At 46.2% G+C, this 18,845-nt stretch overlaps 1 long non-coding RNA gene across 1 annotated transcript in view; it reads left to right on the forward strand.

Moving 5' to 3' along the window:
• The window catches only part of LOC142101642 (uncharacterized), an 84,394-nt gene extending 77,354 nt beyond the window's left edge, over positions 1-7,040 (forward strand). Inside the window, exons 2-3 of the long non-coding RNA XR_012679090.1 lie at positions 2,181-2,416; positions 3,372-7,040. This is a non-coding gene — a long non-coding RNA (uncharacterized LOC142101642). The remainder of the gene's footprint in view (positions 1-2,180; positions 2,417-3,371) is intronic.
• The last annotated feature ends 11,805 nt before the right edge of the window (positions 7,041-18,845 follow it).

Below are 18,845 nucleotides of genomic sequence, written 5' to 3' on the forward strand. Positions count from 1 at the left end.
TTAGCAGGACAGAGCACAGCACAGCACAGCACAGCACGAGAAATAGCAGGACAGAGGACCACCTAACACACCCTCCCTCTTCCCTGATCAATGCCCGAGTGAAGATGGCGGCGGCAAGCGGGGAATTTAAAAGTTCCGAGTATCGCGAGATCTGACAGCGGGATTATGACTCAGAGCCTCGTTTTAAGTTTCGGAATCGGCGGGAATACCCGGACAGTGCTCGGATCTGACTCGGATTCGCACTGTTCGGGGGGGCTCGGATTCCAGGAATCCGAGTCCGCTCATCCTTACTTGGAATATGGGAAAAACTGCTTAGGCAAACTGTGAGCGTTGCCTCCAAAAATGCTGTCCAACTGTATTTGCAATATACCACATCTGCAAGTGTTATAATGTAAGTGTCTGGTACTTCATGACAGCACATTGCCTTAGTGGTTAGCAATTCAGCCTACCAGAACTGGGACCAGGAGTTTGAATCCCAAACAGGCCTCATTGGTGTGGAGCTGGCCCTCAGTCATTAAGGAAAGTAAATGTTCCACCATTAAATTATGATACAAGGACCCTAAGTATGTGGAATTGGAGGGACAGTTACATTTATGCAAATTTATCGTTGGACAAAACTTTGAAATGTTTTCTGAAAGTAAAGCAAATATGTGTATTACAGTATTGTATGCAAATAATACAGAACTCTTTTCTCCTAATCTCCTCTCTAAGCTCAGCCAAGAGCTGTGGCCGATGCCACCATAGATCACTCCTGCGTCGCTGCAGTTGCACCATGGAGTGCAAACGGTGAAATCGCCACCAGAGATACCTGTGGACCCTTTGGTAGGCCCGCAGCTTAAGCTTTTTCCAGACATAACGTCTCGAGGGCATGCTGTCCATGCCCTAGGTCAGCACTCTCCTCGCAAATGTTGCAGACCTCATCTTGGACACACGTCGAATACTACTCTCCAATACTCTGCTCTCTGATTGGTTTTCTAAGCATGTGTGGGCGAGATAACGTCACATACAGATCTTTTAGGCACCTGTGTCTGCCTGTCATTCAACCTATCAATCTATATCCTAGCAAGGGTGGGGGGTTATAGACGGAGTGATAATATGAGTACACCGTGATCAGCAATTAGGGGGTAAATTTATTAATGTCCGGATTCTTCAACTCCGGCGTGTTCAGAAGAATCCGGACATTAATACATTTACCCCTAGGATGAGACATGAACACCTGGACTCACAATTAAATCTGGATTTATTGCACCGGTGTTCTTCCTTCACTCCTGCTCTTTTCCGAATGTTTGGTGGCAGGGACTATATGGCAAATTACTTTGCGACTTCAAAAACATTCTTACAGTCAGTACTATTTTATTTTATGTGTCTCAATATATATTACATAGATGGCTATTAATAGGAAGCTAACTTGTTAGACATAAAGCAATTTTACTGTATTTGTAACTTTGCAATAGTCTTATTTGGCTGTATATACAGGTGAAAACTGTAACCTTCATGGCAACAATCTGCTAATGGGTTTCCACCACAAAACCCAGGAGTATACAGACTATAGCATTGTTGGTCTGAATAATTGAAACGTATATAGTGACTAACTTTGGTTGGCAAAAAGCATGTATGTACAATATTGTCTGCACTCTCAATCATCCTTATGCCTTTCTTTTGCCCTCTCCTTAGATTTAGATTCAAATTATATTGTTGGGTTTTGTGTGCTCAGGGACCCGAGTTGGATATTGGTGAGTACTCTGTGCTTTAAACAATGCAGATTTGTTTGTTATAGAAATGGAAACTGTACTTTTGTCTTTCATTATTCTAGTCCTCAGAAAGGGGAGTGAGGGGCATTACAGATGTTTGAAAAGTGTATACGTCTATTCAAAATTACACACACCTGTATCTATAATGTTAGGAAACTTTCTTGCGTTGAGTTTTTTACTGATTCTGTATAGGTTAGTCATTTCTTTCCTATTTTGTGTTGTTGCATTTGGCAATATTTTTATGTTTTTTTTGAGCACAAGCATGTATGTAATAATGTGCATGTACTTGCAAACTATGTTGGAGCCTGAGGAATGCATTGGTTTGCGTAAGCATGCAATCAATTAGTTTTATGGAGGGATATTAAACAATTTCAATGTAACACATGTGTTTTTTAATGTATAATTTTTTACACTCTCTTTATATTCTAGAGAAAAATGTCTGATGCTGGCCCTAGCACTCCACCAAGTAATGGGGAACGAATCAGGCGGCGGCGAAATTTTACCAAACGTGAAATAGAAATTCTTCGGAAACTGGCCGTAGAAAAATTTTATTCCACCGCAAGACAGATGTCCGCCTTTGAAAAATTGCGTCACTGGGAAGAAATAACTGTACAAGTTAACACCATCGCTCCATGTCAGCAGATGCCCCATGAAGTACAGAAACGGTAATATTAAATCGGTTTACCAAAACCACCATTAAATTTTGTTTTCACTAAACATAGTACAAATCTGACGACTGTTACCTTGACACATATTGTGCCTATGTAAGTCATTTGTCCTTGAAGGGCAGATTTTTACCTACGAAATGTCCATGCTGGGGTCAAAATGTAGTCATACATATTTACATGTCACTTTCTGTCAATTATCCACCCAGGACAAGGCACACACATTTAACAGTGTTGTGGGAGTCTGATTTTATGTGTGTAAATTGTAAGTTGACACTATTATGCACCACGTTTTTTCCTATCAAACCGTTTGTATACTAATATATTGTTTCACATTTGTACAACTGAACTGACTATAAACAAAAATGAAAAAAAAATTAGGGGATGCAAGGAGGCACGCTCAACGGACCGCTGGTGGCCCATTACAAGACCTCATATTAACCCCACTCCAGGAGCAAGCAAGTGTTGCCATTTCTGAGGAGTCTCTGGTTGGGGTGGGCTGAATTGATACAGGCTGTGACCCACCCCTAACACGGGTGTTGTCTCACCTAGGTACATTTGGACTAATTACTATTTGTGTCTGTTAATGTTTGTGTTGTGTTTAGGAACATGTGGCACCTCTATCAGTATGCAGCTTAATGCTACCTTGCCAATTATACTCTGCTTGTGCGCCACATCATAGTGAATGAAATGTCAACACTGATTATCAAATGTGTAAATCTGTTGCTCAAATCTAATCCGAAACATAAATAATAAAGTCAAAACAACATATACTTAATTGACATGGGTGTTAAGTTGGAATGCCAATGCATGTTTGTTGCTACATTCCCTCAAGTCAAAATGTTCAAAATGGATGCATCACAATTGGCATGAATTTTATTTAGTGAAATTTGCATTTTTTGGGTATTGGTTATTTAAAAAACTAAACTGTTTTTTTTCCCCTCTCTTTATACAGAACGGGGGTGGAAGTGGCTGGTGATGTGGCTGTTTCGAACATCCAACATGTGGAGGACTTTCGGAGTGAGGATGCGTGACTCTTTAGGAAGCAGAAACTTTCGCACATAAGCCACAATTTTGAGTCCTTAGACACACATGTTAGTGAATTCTCCACTACCCTCACCCATATGGAGCTCATATTTGACCACCACCTGAACACTTTAATTTCTACACTCACAAATATTTACACCCTCTTGTCCCAAATATTACAGCAGCAGCACACCTCACAATGACCTCCACTAAATGTCACTCCTTCACCCAATTCAACTCAGACCAGACACGCTACCTTTTCCACCCCAGACCCCCAGCTCACTCATCATAATATTTCACCCCTTTCTAATTCTATGGCTCCTTCCCCTTCTCTGGCTCCTGCACCTTCTCTGGCTTCTTCCCCCTCTTTGGCACTTGCACCCCCCTCGGCACCCACAGCCCCCTTGGCAAGTCCCTCGGCACAACCTTTCCCCCCCCCTTCTCATTTGGGGGAGTATAATCATACACATAACCAAGCATTCATCCCCCCAACAAAACAATAGCACCAAACTCCAAGGTACATAGTAAACCAGAAATCCTATTTTAGGGCACTCAAATTGTTTCAGCCACAGGGACAAGTGTGTAACATAAGAGTACACTACAACTTTTAATAGTGAGTATCATGTATGCTTAACTGTGGCATTTCTGACAAATCAACCAACATTTAGAGCAGTCTGTCCCTTATTGCGGAGTCCAGAAATGCTTGTACCACTTAATGTAGAGTAAGCAAAGGTTTAATTGTCCTGGGGTCAGTGTTATATGTACAGGTTTCTTTTAGGCCCTTATGTGCCTAATTTATTATCGGGAACAATGAAGCATTAGGCAGTTTAGGCTGAAGATGTGGCCTTGTAATGTGCTTCCATTGTAAAATGTGTTGTGCAAATGCGGGAAACGTTTAGTGGATTGTGGAAAAACAGACATATTGTAACTTATCTACAAAATAGAGTCATCATTTGCAGCACTTGCAGTGTAGCATGGTTTGGTCCTTGAGATAACTTGTAGTAAAATTTAATAAGGGAATGGGTGGAAGATTTGGAGTTGGGTTCGGACTTGTCCTAGTCTAACTTTACATATTTGTGTTTAGTTTTTTGGGTGGCCAAGGTGATTTATATTCGCATATTATTTTTAATTTGCTGTAGTTACCTTTTTTAACTCTCAATTGCTTTGTGACAGGGTTGTGCACAGTTTACATTAGACAGATTGGTAGTGCTTTCCTTTCCTTTAGAACTCAGTCCCTCTAGGTCACAGCATGCCCATGCAGCCATGGCATATTCCTCACCTAGTAAAACTAGTGCTACTTAGGTACCAAACACACTGCTTAGTGAAGGGAGATATTTAAAAACACAGATGGGTGGAAACCCCTATGTTTGGGAGAAGGGGGGGGGGGGATGACATCTCCTTAGGGAATGTGTGGCAGTAGTCAGTAATAACTGCTTGATTGTCATATTGGAGGCTGACCACTACGCTGTGTGAGGAGAATGAAATGGTTGTATCATAGTGCTATTATGATAAACAGTTTGCAAATAGTTGTGTTACGCTAAATTTAGACACATGTCAAAGCAGGAATTGGTCTTACAATAGTAAAATGTGGGTCAATCTATTAATTACATACAGAGTTTCAGATGCTACTTTCAGATATTATATTAAGATTCTGCCTTCAGTGTAATGCTTTGATCTTTCCGGGACCAATTTCAATGTTAATGTTATTGAAAATCCATTTGAACTTCTGGCACCAAGATTCTATATGCACATTTAAGTTTAGTTACAAACTGCTTGTCCAAATAAAATGGTCATGTGATCCTCTGACCACGTTCACAATATATATTCTGGCCGGTTACATCCTTTACCATCGTAATCACAAAAAAAACAACCTACAAGGTACACCCTATACAAGCAGCCCACACAATAATGGCCAGGAATCACCTTTGTCATTGTAGCTAATACTACATTACTAAGTGTAAGAGGCAAAGTGCAGATTTGCTGTGATTTCATGTGGGGGAACATTACAAGATACAAAAGGCGAACGTCTCCTGTCCCCCAGATTTTGATAGTCAAAAACAAGTTAAATATATGACTGGTGTGTGCAACTGGTGGAAGATCACAATATGTGTCACCCCCCACAATTTAGTCTGCTTAGAAGTGTGTATTTGTCTGCCAGGAATGGAACATTGCATGAGCGTGCAAAAATCATTATTGCAAATGTTTAGCAGTAGGATAATACGTTAGGAAGCAGGTTGTATAAGAAAAGGATGGATAGTGTAATTGCTTGACTTCTGGTCTCAACTGGAATTGAAGGTAATCTAGATGAGAAATAAAACAGATGCTGGACTTGCTTATGGCACCAAGGCATTGGATTTGATTGTGTGCATTTTGTGCTTTGCCTTTGTCCTTGCCCAAGATTCTTAGCAAAGTGGTGAATGTGACTGGAGTCCAAATTTTTCAATGTGGTTGGAACATGTCCTGGTCTAGGAAGCGTTGTGCCAAACGATTCCAACATTTAATAACCCTACTTTACATACATTTACAGAGGTTACGGTAAAATAGTAGATTGGAGTAAGTTCAGATGTCATGTTGAAGTTGCAAAATACCAAATCCTAACACGTGGGCCAAGAAAAGAGTGCTTACATACTAACCACACAAATATACCTACTACTAGCTCGTATAAACCCACCAAATATAGTCTGAGTTAAGGAAAAGGGCTGTATGTGGCTAATGGAAAAAGAATCAAGGATGGCTACTGGCGCCGTCTCCGCACTGACACTTGGTGCAGGAGACGGACGCCTGCACCTTCCAAGCAGCCACGTCCTGTTGCCTAGCAGCGGGACGCTATCGCTGCTCACCTGTCTGCAGCCAGCATGTCTTACCGCCAAAATCTCCCTAACCCTATCAGGAGGCACCTTAGGGTATATAAGGCAGCCTCTGACACATGTCTAGTGCCAGAGTATTTGGTCTTCAGCCTTGCTCCAGCATTTGTTCCTGTGTTGCTGTTACTTGGATTCTGACTCGGCTTGTTCCTGACTTCTCCTTCGGTTCCTGATTCTGGCTTAGACTGTTATTTGGTATTGACCCGGCTTCCTGACCATTCTCCTGCTTCTGATTTGACTATATCCGTTCCTCTGGTTGTGACCCGGCTTGTTGAATACTCTTCCATCCTGCATCCTGGTGGGCTGTCACCGCTGCCTCAATTGTTACCTCGCCAGCTGCGCGTCCCTTGCAGCAAAGTCCATACCTCCTTGCGGGGGTTCCTGGTGAAAACCAGGGGCGTGTTAGACTCCGCGCCTCAGTACTCAGTAGCGCCAACTGCTGGCAGGTATCATCAATTCCACAGAGTAATTCTGACAGTATACTCTGGCCATGTCAAATGCCGAAGGCGCCAGTGACCTCCTGCAGCACCTGACTCGCCGAGTTGATCAACAAGAGGTTAACCAGACTCAGCTCCTGCAGTGCCTTCAGGGATTGGCTACACGCATGGATACCCTCCAGAGAACCCTGACTCCGCCTGGAGTATCTGTTGCTCCCGTACCCCCCGCTGTCGGCTCTCCTGCTTCAGCTGCACCTAATCCTACTGGAGGGATTCGCATCCCACCTCCCGACAAATTCGGTGGTGATCCGAGAAAGTGCTATCCAGTTCGAACTATCATCAGGAAATTCTTCTTCAGAACAAGCCAAGGTGGCATATATTATTTCGCTACTCACGGATCAAGCGCTTGCCTGGGCCTCTCCTCTCTGGGAGCATGATGACCCCCTGTTACAAAATTCGTCTTCCTTCATACAAACCTTCAGAAAAGTATTTGATGAGCCTGGTCGAGTTGCTTCTGCAGCCTCCAGCATTCTAAAGCTACGTCAGGGAAGCCTTCCCATGGGTCAGTACGCGGATCAGTTCAGGACTCTCGCCTCAGAACTAAACTGGAATAATGAGGCCCTTGTAGCTACCTTCTGGCAGGGGCTGACAGATCGGATCAAGGACGAGTTGGTCTCCAGGGATTTACCAGCTACCCTAGATGATCTGATCTCCTTATGCATCAAGGTCGATATCCGGTTTCTGGAGCATAATCAGGAACGTGAACAATCTCGCCGGGCTAGTCCACGTTCGGCTCCCACTTTTCAGAACCCACCAATTCTGCCTGAGGAGCCCATGCAGATCGGCATTCTCGCCTAACTGTGGAAGAACGGGAACGAAGGGTTAGAAACCATCTATGCCTCTACTGCGCTGACCCCTCTCACATTCTATCACAGTGTCCCAAGAGACCGGGAAACGCCAGATCCTAGTCGGTGCCGGGAAGGCCGGTCTAGGGCTGAGTACATCTTCCCCCAATTCTCCAGACAAAACTGACTTTTTGATGCCCATCATCATCCATGCTTCCCAGGGTCCGGTCTCCCTTCAGGCCTTCGTGGATTCGGGGGCAGCTAGAAACTTTATTTCTGCATCATTAGCATCTAACCTTCATCTACCCCTGGAATCATTATTGCAACCCTTGGTTCTGACAGCGGTGGATAGTAACAGAGTGGCCAATGGATCTATCTATCAGGCCACCCGGCCGATCCGTCTGCAAGTTGGTCTCCTCCATTTTGAATGGATCTCATTTCTAATTCTTCCACAGACTGTTAATCCAGTAATATTAGGACTACCCTGGTTAAGGGACCATTCACCCCAATTTGATTGGCAACGTGCTCAAGTTACTTCCTGGGGTCCGCTCTGCACTAATCGATGCCTCAAGACCCTGCTTATTAGGTGTCACGCTCTCACACCCAGTCTTGGGTTGCCATCTGAATACGATGCCTTAGTGGATGTCTTCAGTAAAACTGCCGCTGAGACGCTTCCACCCCACCGTCCTTGTGATTGTTCCATTGAACTTATTCCTGGAGAGAAGATTCCTCGTGGTAGAACGTACTCTCTTTCCCTTCCTGAGACTCGAGCCATGACCGAGTATGTACCTGAAAACCTCGAACGAGGATTTATTAGAAAATCTTCCTCACCTGCCGGTGCAGGATTTTTTTTTGTAAAGAAGAAGAATGGTTCTCTAAGACCATGCATCGACTACAGACTGCTCAATGCCATTACCGTGAAGAACAGGTACCCCATACCCCTGGTTTCTGAGTTATTCAATCGGATCAAAGGTGCCACGATTTTCACCAAACTAGACCTCAGGGGCTCCTTGTCACGGGCACTAGGAGTCTTTACCCAGGGATCACCAGGTGATAGGCTTACCAGAGCAGTATAGGTGGTAATATGGTACTCTGGTAGCAGGGTGATCACGGAACAGGAAATAGCAGATGATGAGATGCTCAGGAAAGTCTATGACTAGCAGCACTGGCAATATGGAGGTAGTAATACATGAGGAACTGTATGGACAAAGGACACGTGAAGGTAGACAGTGGTCTGCGGTAGCAAGTTGTACCACTGCTATAGTGAGGAGGAATGTCCAACAGAAACGAGGAGGTGATGAGAGTCAGCGGTCTGCGGATAGCAAGTTGTACCGCTGTCTGAGTGAAGGAATGGAATCCAAGTGGAGGTATCCGGGGAGTCAGTGGTCTGCGTTAGCAAGTTGTACCACTGCTATGTGAGAGGATACTGGAACAGGTGAAACTGGAAACAGGGGTCAATGGTCTGCCACTAGCAAGTTGTACCACTGAATATATATATGTGAGGAGGTGCACGGGGAGAGACTGCAACACAGGATGTACACGGGCACCTTAAACACGATCACAGTAATATGCACAATATATATAAATGACTGAACAGGTCTGCAAATATAGGAAGTCTCTTGAAGTAATCCAGCACAAGATAACACAGTCAATGATGACAATAGACTCAGCGGATAGCAAACTCCAGAGGAGAACCAACACAGTCCAGCAAGGTATGCAATACACAGCACAGTCAATGAGAAGTATGCATACCGTGGTTCAGGAGAAGGCAGACAGACAGGAGTGCAGAGATACCTGAACGGCAGGAGGCCGGCAGGATGCAAAGTCCCTGGATGGGTGAAGCGGTGGTCTAGTAGGTGCAGCGCACAGGTAGGTAGACCAGCAGGGAACACAGGAAAGCGTGGAGAGCGGATCAGCAGTAGATGGATGAGTAGCGCTGAGGAGTAGCAGCAGCGGGTCTCTGCGGGAACACGGAGGTAGCCAATAGCAACCAGCAGGTGCAGTAACGATGGGACACGGGAGAGCAGAGTTGAACTGGAACTGTTGATCACGGAGACTAGCGGGTAGCAATAGTGGCAGCAGACTCAAGGAAACACGGGAGAGTTGACAAGGACTGAAGACTGAAGCGCACAGAGGCAGCGGATAGGAATCAGCCAAACAGTCACGATGAAACACAGACGGGTTGCAGGTTGAAGACTGTAGTGCACGGAGGCAGCGGATAGGAATCAGCTAGCAGTCACGATGATGAAACACAGACGAGTTGCAGGTTGAAGACTGTAGTGCACGGAGGCAGCGGATAGGAATCAGCTGGCAGTCACAATCATGAACAGGTGAGTGGATGTGAATGAAAGACTGTAGTGCACGGAGGCAGCGGATAGGCATCAGCTAACAGTCCCAATAATACATGGTAGAGTTGAAGTGGTTAGAAGACTGTAGTGCACGGAGGCAGCGGATAGGAATCAGCTCACAGTCACGATGATACAGTAGATGGTAGAAGTGGTATGGGAACCACAGTAGTAGAAGTGGTTTGGAAACCACAGAGGTAGAAGTGGTTTGGAAACCACAGGAATCAGCTGGGCTGAATAAACGAGGAAACACAGGAACACCTTCAGAGACTCATGGGGAATGAGACTCCAAGATCAGGCCACGTGGTGTTGACCACAGGTGCTTAATATAGGGAGGTTGCCTGATCTGCCAATTAAGTTAAAGGAACATACACTGAAGGTTTAGAAAGGGCTGCGCATGCGCAGTCCCTCAGGATGGAGGACGGCCACGGTTCCTAAATGTCCGGGAAGAAGCACTCACAGTCCGGTGAGTGACAGTACCCCCCCTTTTAAAGGTGGGCACAGAACGCCTGGAACCGGGCTTGTCCGGATTTTTGGAATAAAACTTCTTCAGAAGGGCAGGAGCATTAAGATCTTCAGCTTTGATCCATGAACGCTCTTCAGGACCAAAGCCCTTCCAATGAACGAGGAAACGGAGGACTCCTCGCGAAATTTTTGCATCCAATACCTCAGTAATCTCGAAATCCTCCTCCTGATGAACTTGAACTGGCTGCGGTGCTGAGGGAGGAGTCGAGAAACGGTTGATGATGAGAGGTTTGAGCAAGGACACATGGAAGGCATTGGAAATCCGAAGATTCTTAGGAAGAAGAAGTTTAACACATACTGGATTGATAACTTGAATGATCCTATATGGACCAATAAAACGAGGGGCGAATTTCATGGATGGAACCTTCAAACGAATATTTTTGGTAGATAACCAGACACGATCTCCAATTTTTAGTGGTGGAATAGCCCGCCTCTTCTTATCTGCGAAAGACTTATATTTGTTAGATGTCTTCTTTAAACAGGTTTTGACCTGAGACCAGATATTTTTGAAGGTCTGACAAGCAGTCTCCACAGCAGGAACTTGGGTGGGCGGGAGGGCAGGAAATTCCGGAAAAGACGGATGGTGACCGTAGACCACAAAGAATGGAGTTTTGGATGATGACTCATGGTACATGTTGTTATGGGCGAATTCAGCCCAAGGGAGCAATTCTACCCAGTTGTCTTGGTTGGCTGAAGAGAACATCCTAATAAAAGTCTCAAGATCTTGATTGACTCGTTCCGTTTGTCCGTTAGATTGCGGATGGTAAGACGATGAGAGTGCTAATCGTATGCCCAAGGTTTTACAAAGGGCCCGCCAGAATCTGGAAACGAATTGTACTCCTCTATCTGACACAATCTCAGACGGACATCCATGGATGCGGAAGATTTCTTTAATGAAATGTTCAGCCAGAGTAGACGAGGAAGGTAAACCGGACAGAGGGACGAAATGAGCCATCTTCGAAAATCTGTCTACCACTACCCAAATAGTATTGTGATTCTTACTTGGTGGCAAATCAGTAACGAAATCCATACTAATATGGGTCCAAGGCTTGGACGGAATGGGTAGTGGTCGCAGCAACCCTGCTGGAGTTCTGCGGGAGGATTTGAACTGAGAACATAAATCACAGGAAGCAATAAACTCTTTGACGTCTCTCCTCATAGAAGGCCACCAGTAACTTCGAGAGAGAATCTCAAAGGTCTTGTGTTCACCGGCGTGTCCAGAAAAACGAGAGGCATGGAACCACGAAAGGATTTTCCTCCTCAGAGTAGGAGGCACGAGGGTCTTCCCAAATGGTAGCATTTTGGTGGATGAAGCAGCCAGAGAAATACATTTGGGGTCTAGAATAGCATGGTTGGGAACCTCTTCTACATCAGAGGACGTCACAAAAGCTCGAGATAGAGCGTCAGCTTTCTTGTTCTTAGCGGCTGGTTTGAAGGTTATAATTAATTCAAAACGGGAAAAGAAAAGAGACCATCTTGCTTGACGAGGGTTCAAGCATTGGGCAGATTGCAAATATGACAAGTTCTTATGATCCGTGAAGATCGTCACCGGATGGCGAGCTCCTTCCAACAAGTATCTCCATTCCTCTAATGCAGCTTTGATGGCCAGCAACTCCTTGTCCCCGATAGTATAATTTCTCTCTGCGGGCAGAAGACCCCGAGAGTAGAAGGCACAAGGATGTAATTTTTGTTGCTCCGAGCGTTGGGAGAGAATGGCTCCTAAGCCCACATTAGAGGCATCTACTTCTAGGAAGAAGGGGAGTGTCACATCAGGCTGTCGAAGAATGGGAGCAGACGAGAAGGACTCTTTGAGAATTTGAAAGGCTTGGAGAGCCTCGGATGACCATTGCTTAGTATTAGCCCCTTTCCGAGTTAGGGCCACAATAGGAGATGCAATGGATGAAAAGTCTTGAATGAAGCGTCTATAGTAATTGGCAAAACCTAAAAAACGCTGGATGGCACGAAGAGTAGTTGGCTGAGGCCAATGTAGTACAGCATTTACTTTGTCTGGATCCATCTTCAGGCCAACTCCAGAAACTATATACCCCAAGAATGGAATCTGGGGTAACTCGAATGAACATTTTTCCAATTTACAGAACAATGAGTTTTTCCGTAGTCTGGAGAGGACCTCTGCCACATGTTGGTGATGAGAAGGCAGGTCCTGTGAGAAGATCAATATGTCGTCCAAGTAGACAACGACACATACATATAATAAGTCCCGAAAGATCTCATTGATGAAACCCTGGAAAACAGCGGGGGCATTACACAGCCCGAAGGGCATTACTAAATATTCGTAATGCCCATCTCTGGTGTTGAACGCGGTCTTCCATTCGTCACCGGAACGGATTCTAATTAAATTGTAGGCACCACGAAGATCCAACTTAGTAAATATCCGAGCTCCCTTGATGCGATCAAATAGCTCAGTGATCAGCGGAATGGGATACCGATTCTTGATAGTAATGGCGTTGAGTCCACGAAAATCTATACAAGGGCGTAATGATCCATCCTTCTTTTTGACGAAGAAGAACCCAGCTCCAGCGGGAGAGGTGGAAGGTCGAATGAACCCACGCTGGAGATTCTCCTGTATGTACTCAGATGTGGCTTGAGTTTCAGGTAACGAGAGAGGATAGACCCGACCCCTGGGAGGAGTCTTGCCAGGTAGAAGGTCGATCGGACAATCCCAAGAACGATGAGGAGGAAGACGTTCAGACTGAGCTTTATCAAACACATCGGCAAATGAAGCATACTGAGGAGGGAGTCCCGGGGAGGAAGATGAGATGGAAGATTGCTGTACTTTAAGAGGAATCACTTGAGAAAGACAACGATGGTGACATTCAGGCCCCCAAGACGTAACTTGAGGGGTGCGCCAGTCAATCTGGGGAGAGTGACACTGAAGCCATGGAAGGCCTAAGACAATCGGACTTGTCGTAACTGGAAGAATTAAAAATGAAATTTCTTCATGGTGTAGTACACCAATCTGAAGGGTTACTGGAGACGTACTCTGGGTGATGAGACCATTGATGAGGCGTGATCCATCTATAGCCGTCACAGTAATGGGTGTTTTTAAAGTGATCACTGGTAGGGACCATTGATTCACTAGTGATTTAGAAATGAAATTTCCTGCTGCTCCGGAATCAATCAATGCCTGTGACTCAAAGGATTTGGTAGCAAAGGAAATCGTAACATCAAAAGCGCAGACTTTAGATTTCATAGACAATGGAGAGGACTCCAGGGACCCTAACTTCACCTCTCCAGAACTAGTTAGGGCCTGGCATTTCCCAATCTCTTAGGGCAAGAGCTGAGCATATGCGTGGAATCAGCACAATAGATACAGAGTCTATTCTTTACTCTTCGTTTCCTCTCCTCTGAAGATAATTTGGAACGTCCTATCTCCATGGGAATCACAGAGGATGGAGCTGGACGAAATTGAGGGTTTGAACGAAGAGGTGCTTTGACAGCCGTTGTTTTCTCAGACTCTCTTTCACGAAATCTCATATCTACACGATGGCAAAGAGAGATCAAATCTTCTAGTGACGAAGGAAGCTCTTGGGTAGTCAGTGCATCTTTAATTTTATCGGAGAGCCCCTGCCAGAAGGCGGCAACTAATGCTTCAGTGTTCCACTGAAGTTCAGAGGCTAAGATCCTAAATTGAATGACATACTGTCCTACTGTATGGGAGCCTTGTCGCAAACGAAGAATGCTGGAAGCAGCGGAGGTCACACGACCTGGTTCATCGAACACACTTCGGAACGTGGAAATGAATTTGGCACTATCTTGTAGAATTGGATCGTTTCTTTCCCACAGAGGGGAGGCCCAAGCCAGGGCTTGTCCAGAAAACAATGAGATAAGATAGGCCACTCTGGAACGATGGGTAGAAAAATTTTGAGGTTGGAGTTCAAAATGGACTGAACATTGGTTAAGGAAACCTCTACAAGTTTTGGGGTCCCCGTCATATTTTGACGGAGTAGGCAGGTGAAGCGTAGGAGCTGTAGACACCTGGGATGGCACTGGGGAAACGGAGGAAAGCACAGGAGCTTCAATATTAGCTGTAACAGTCTGTCCAGATGTTCCTTGGGAGGTTAACGATTGGTAACATTGAAGTAACAGCTGTTGGCGAGCATCCTGTTGCTCCACACGGCTGACCAGATGCTGCAGCATCTCTTTAGCGGTAGGTTCCGTATCTGGGTCTGTCATGGCCTGATCTTACTGTCACGGGCACTAGGAGTCTTTACCCAGGGATCACCAGGTGATAGGCTTACCAGAGCAGTATAGGTGGTAATATGGTACTCTGGTAGCAGGGTGATCACGGAACAGGAAATAGCAGATGATGAGATGCTCAGGAAAGTCTATGACTAGCAGCACTGGCAATATGGAGGTAGTAATACACGAGGAACTGTATGGACAAAGGACACGTGAAGGTAGACAGTGGTCTGCGGTAGCAAGTTGTACCACTGCTATAGTGAGGAGGAATGTCCAACAGAAACGAGGAGGTGATGAGAGTCAGCGGTCTGCGGATAGCAAGTTGTACCGCTGTCTGAGTGAAGGAATGGAATCCAAGTGGAGGTATCCGGGGAGTCAGTGGTCTGCGTTAGCAAGTTGTACCACTGCTATGTGAGAGGATACTGGAACAGGTGAAACTGGAAACAGGGGTCAATGGTCTGCCACTAGCAAGTTGTACCACTGAATATATATATGTGAGGAGGTGCACGGGGAGAGACTGCAACACAGGATGTACACGGGCACCTTAAACACGATCACAGTAATATGCACAATATATATAAATGACTGAACAGGTCTGCAAATATAGGAAGTCTCTTGAAGTAATCCAGCACAAGATAACACAGTCAATGATGGCAATAGACTCAGCGGATAGCAAACTCCAGAGGAGAACCAACACAGTCCAGCAAGGTATGCAATACACAGCACAGTCAATGAGAAGTATGCATACCGTGGTTCAGGAGAAGGCAGACAGACAGGAGTGCAGAGATACCTGAACGGCAGGAGGCCGGCAGGATGCAAAGTCCCTGGATGGGTGAAGCGGTGGTCTAGTAGGTGCAGCGCACAGGTAGGTAGACCAGCAGGGAACACAGGAAAGCGTGGAGAGCGGATCAGCAGTAGATGGATGAGTAGCGCTGAGGAGTAGCAGCAGCGGGTCTCTGCGGGAACACGGAGGTAGCCAATAGCAACCAGCAGGTGCAGTAACGATGGGACACGGGAGAGCAGAGTTGAACTGGAACTGTTGATCACGGAGACTAGCGGGTAGCAATAGTGGCAGCAGACTCAAGGAAACACAGGAGAGTTGACAAGGACTGAAGACTGAAGCGCACAGAGGCAGCGGATAGGAATCAGCCAAACAGTCACGATGAAACACAGACGGGTTGCAGGTTGAAGACTGTAGTGCACGGAGGCAGCGGATAGGAATCAGCTAGCAGTCACGATGATGAAACACAGACGAGTTGCAGGTTGAAGACTGTAGTGCACGGAGGCAGCGGATAGGAATCAGCTGGCAGTCACAATCATGAACAGGTGAGTGGATGTGAATGAAAGACTGTAGTGCACGGAGGCAGCGGATAGGCATCAGCTAACAGTCCCAATAATACATGGTAGAGTTGAAGTGGTTAGAAGACTGTAGTGCACGGAGGCAGCGGATAGGAATCAGCTCACAGTCACGATGATACAGTAGATGGTAGAAGTGGTATGGGAACCACAGTAGTAGAAGTGGTTTGGAAACCACAGAGGTAGAAGTGGTTTGGAAACCACAGGAATCAGCTGGGCTGAATAAACGAGGAAACACAGAAACACCTTCAGAGACTCATGCGGAATGAGACTCCAAGATCAGGCCACGTGGTGTTGACCACAGGTGCTTAATATAGGGAGGTTGCCTGATCTGCCAATTAAGTTAAAGGAACATACACTGAAGGTTTAGAAAGGGCTGCGCATGCGCAGTCCCTCAGGATGGAGGACGGCCACGGTTCCTAAATGTCCGGGAAGAAGCACTCACAGTCCGGTGAGTGACAGTACCCCCCCTTTTAAAGGTGGGCACAGAACGCCTGGAACCGGGCTTGTCCGGATTTTTGGAATAAAACTTCTTCAGAAGGGCAGGAGCATTAAGATCTTCAGCTTTGATCCATGAACGCTCTTCAGGACCAAAGCCCTTCCAATGAACGAGGAAACGGAGGACTCCTCGCGAAATTTTTGCATCCAATACCTCAGTAATCTCGAAATCCTCCTCCTGATGAACTTGAACTGGCTGCGGTGCTGAGGGAGGAGTCGAGAAACGGTTGATGATGAGAAGTTTGAGCAAGGACACATGGAAGGCATTGGAAATCCGAAGATTCTTAGGAAGAAGAAGTTTAACACATACTGGATTGATAACTTGAATGATCCTATATGGACCAATAAAACGAGGGGCGAATTTCATGGATGGAACCTCCTATAATTTGATTAGGATTCGTGAGGGCGATGAATGGAAGACTGCTTTTAACACTCGGGATGGCCACTATGAATACCTGGTGATGCCTTTTGGCCTTTGCAATGCCCCAGCGGTCTTCCAGGAGTTCATTAGTGACATCTTCCGAGACCTACTCTATCTCTCAGTCGTTGTCTATCTGGACGACATACTTATATTCTCCAGGGACTTAGAATCCCATCGAGGTCACGTCAAGGAGGATCTCTCTCGACTACGTTCCAACCACCTTTACTGCAAGCTGGAGAAGTATGTCTTTGAAGCATCTCAGGTCCACTTCCTGGGATATATTGTGTCCGGTGCTGGTCTTTCCATGGATCCTGGGAAAGTGGCTGCCATTCTCAATTGGCCACAACCATTGGGTCTCAAGGCTATCCAACGTTTTATTGGCTTATTATCGGCACTTTATACAGGACTTCTCAACTCTCATTTCTCCCATTACAGCTTTCACCCGCAAGGTAGCAGCAAAATCATGGTCTGCCGAAGCCCTCAGTGCCTTTCAGTCATTAAAGAGGGCATTCTCCTCCGCCCCTATTTTGCTACAACCTGACTTGTCTCGGCTGTTCTTTGTTAAAGTTGATGCATCCTCCATTGGCATAGGAGCCATTCTTTCACAGAAAGTGTTAGAGTCGCGGCGGTGACCGCAACCGCCGCGGCTGTGGGTTCCTCTCTGGGCGTCCCGGCCGTCGCTATGACGACCGGGACGTCACTTCCTGTGGGCTCGTCCCGGTTGCCTGGGCAACAACCGGGACGCTGGAGAGCTTCTGGCGCCGCGCCCGGCCAGCTGTCAAACAGCTTGGCGCGTGCGCATAAGAGGGTTCAGGGCCAGCCATACAAAGCTGAAGCTTACTCAGTCAATCAGGGCTGATTAGGTTTATGTTACTGCTGGCACTCTTTTACTCCCATTGGCTGCAGGCTCTGCATCTTCATTATACTGCAGCTGAGGACACATTCTGAACTGGGTTCTGATTGGTCATCTGTACTATTTAAGGCAGTGAGGTCTGCAGCCTCATTGCCGGTTATAGCGTCCTGTTCTCAGTTCCGCTGCCTACTTGTTCTCTCTCTGCTTGGTTATTATTACCTTTGATAGACTTCCCGTGTATGACCTTTGCTTGTGTACTGGACCACTGAACCTGCGCTTCTGACCCTGACCATTTGCCTGAAATCTGGATTTTGCTCCTCCGCTAGTGCTCCTGACCTTTAGCTTGTCCCTGGATTTCGAACCTGTGCTTGTGACCTCTGACCTTGGTTTTCCTGCCCGCTGCTGTCCGCCAATCACTATACTCCTGGGTTTTCCTTAAGTCAGTACACGTTACTCGACCCTCTGTCAGCCTGCAGCCAATTCTGTCCCCACCACTAGGGGCTCCAGCGAACACCGGGCCTTCAGAGTAGACCCCGAGTTTCATTGTGCTGGCTTGGGAGTTCCTAACAGAAAGATTCTGATGGAAAGTTTCATCCCTGTGGTTTCTGCTCCAGAAGATTTTCCCCCAGTGAATTAAACTTCGGTATCGGGGATAAAGAATTATAGGCCATCAAAACGGCCCTAGAGGAGTGGAGACATTTGCTTGAGGGGGCTGAGCATCCTATTACTGTCTACACGGACCACAAGAACTTAACGTACTTGCAAACAGCTCAGTGTCTGAACCCACGTCAGGCCCGCTGGTCCTTGTTTTTTGCCCGTTTTAATCTCATTTTGACCTTTCGACCTGGGGTTAAGAATATCAGGGCAGATGCTCTCTCCTGGTCATTTGATGATAGAGATCTTTAACCCGCCCCCACCCCCAGAACCATCTTGGACCCTACTACCATTGTGACCCTCACTAGAACCTCAACCAAGGTTCCTCCTCCGGGTCGCTCCTTTCTCACTTCCAGGCTTTGGCCTAAGGCTCTCAAGTGGGCCCATGATTCTCTGTTTGCCGGG

This window comes from Mixophyes fleayi, chromosome 9 (assembly GCF_038048845.1).
Source record: "Mixophyes fleayi isolate aMixFle1 chromosome 9, aMixFle1.hap1, whole genome shotgun sequence".
Classification (NCBI taxonomy): Eukaryota; Metazoa; Chordata; class Amphibia; order Anura; family Limnodynastidae; genus Mixophyes; species Mixophyes fleayi.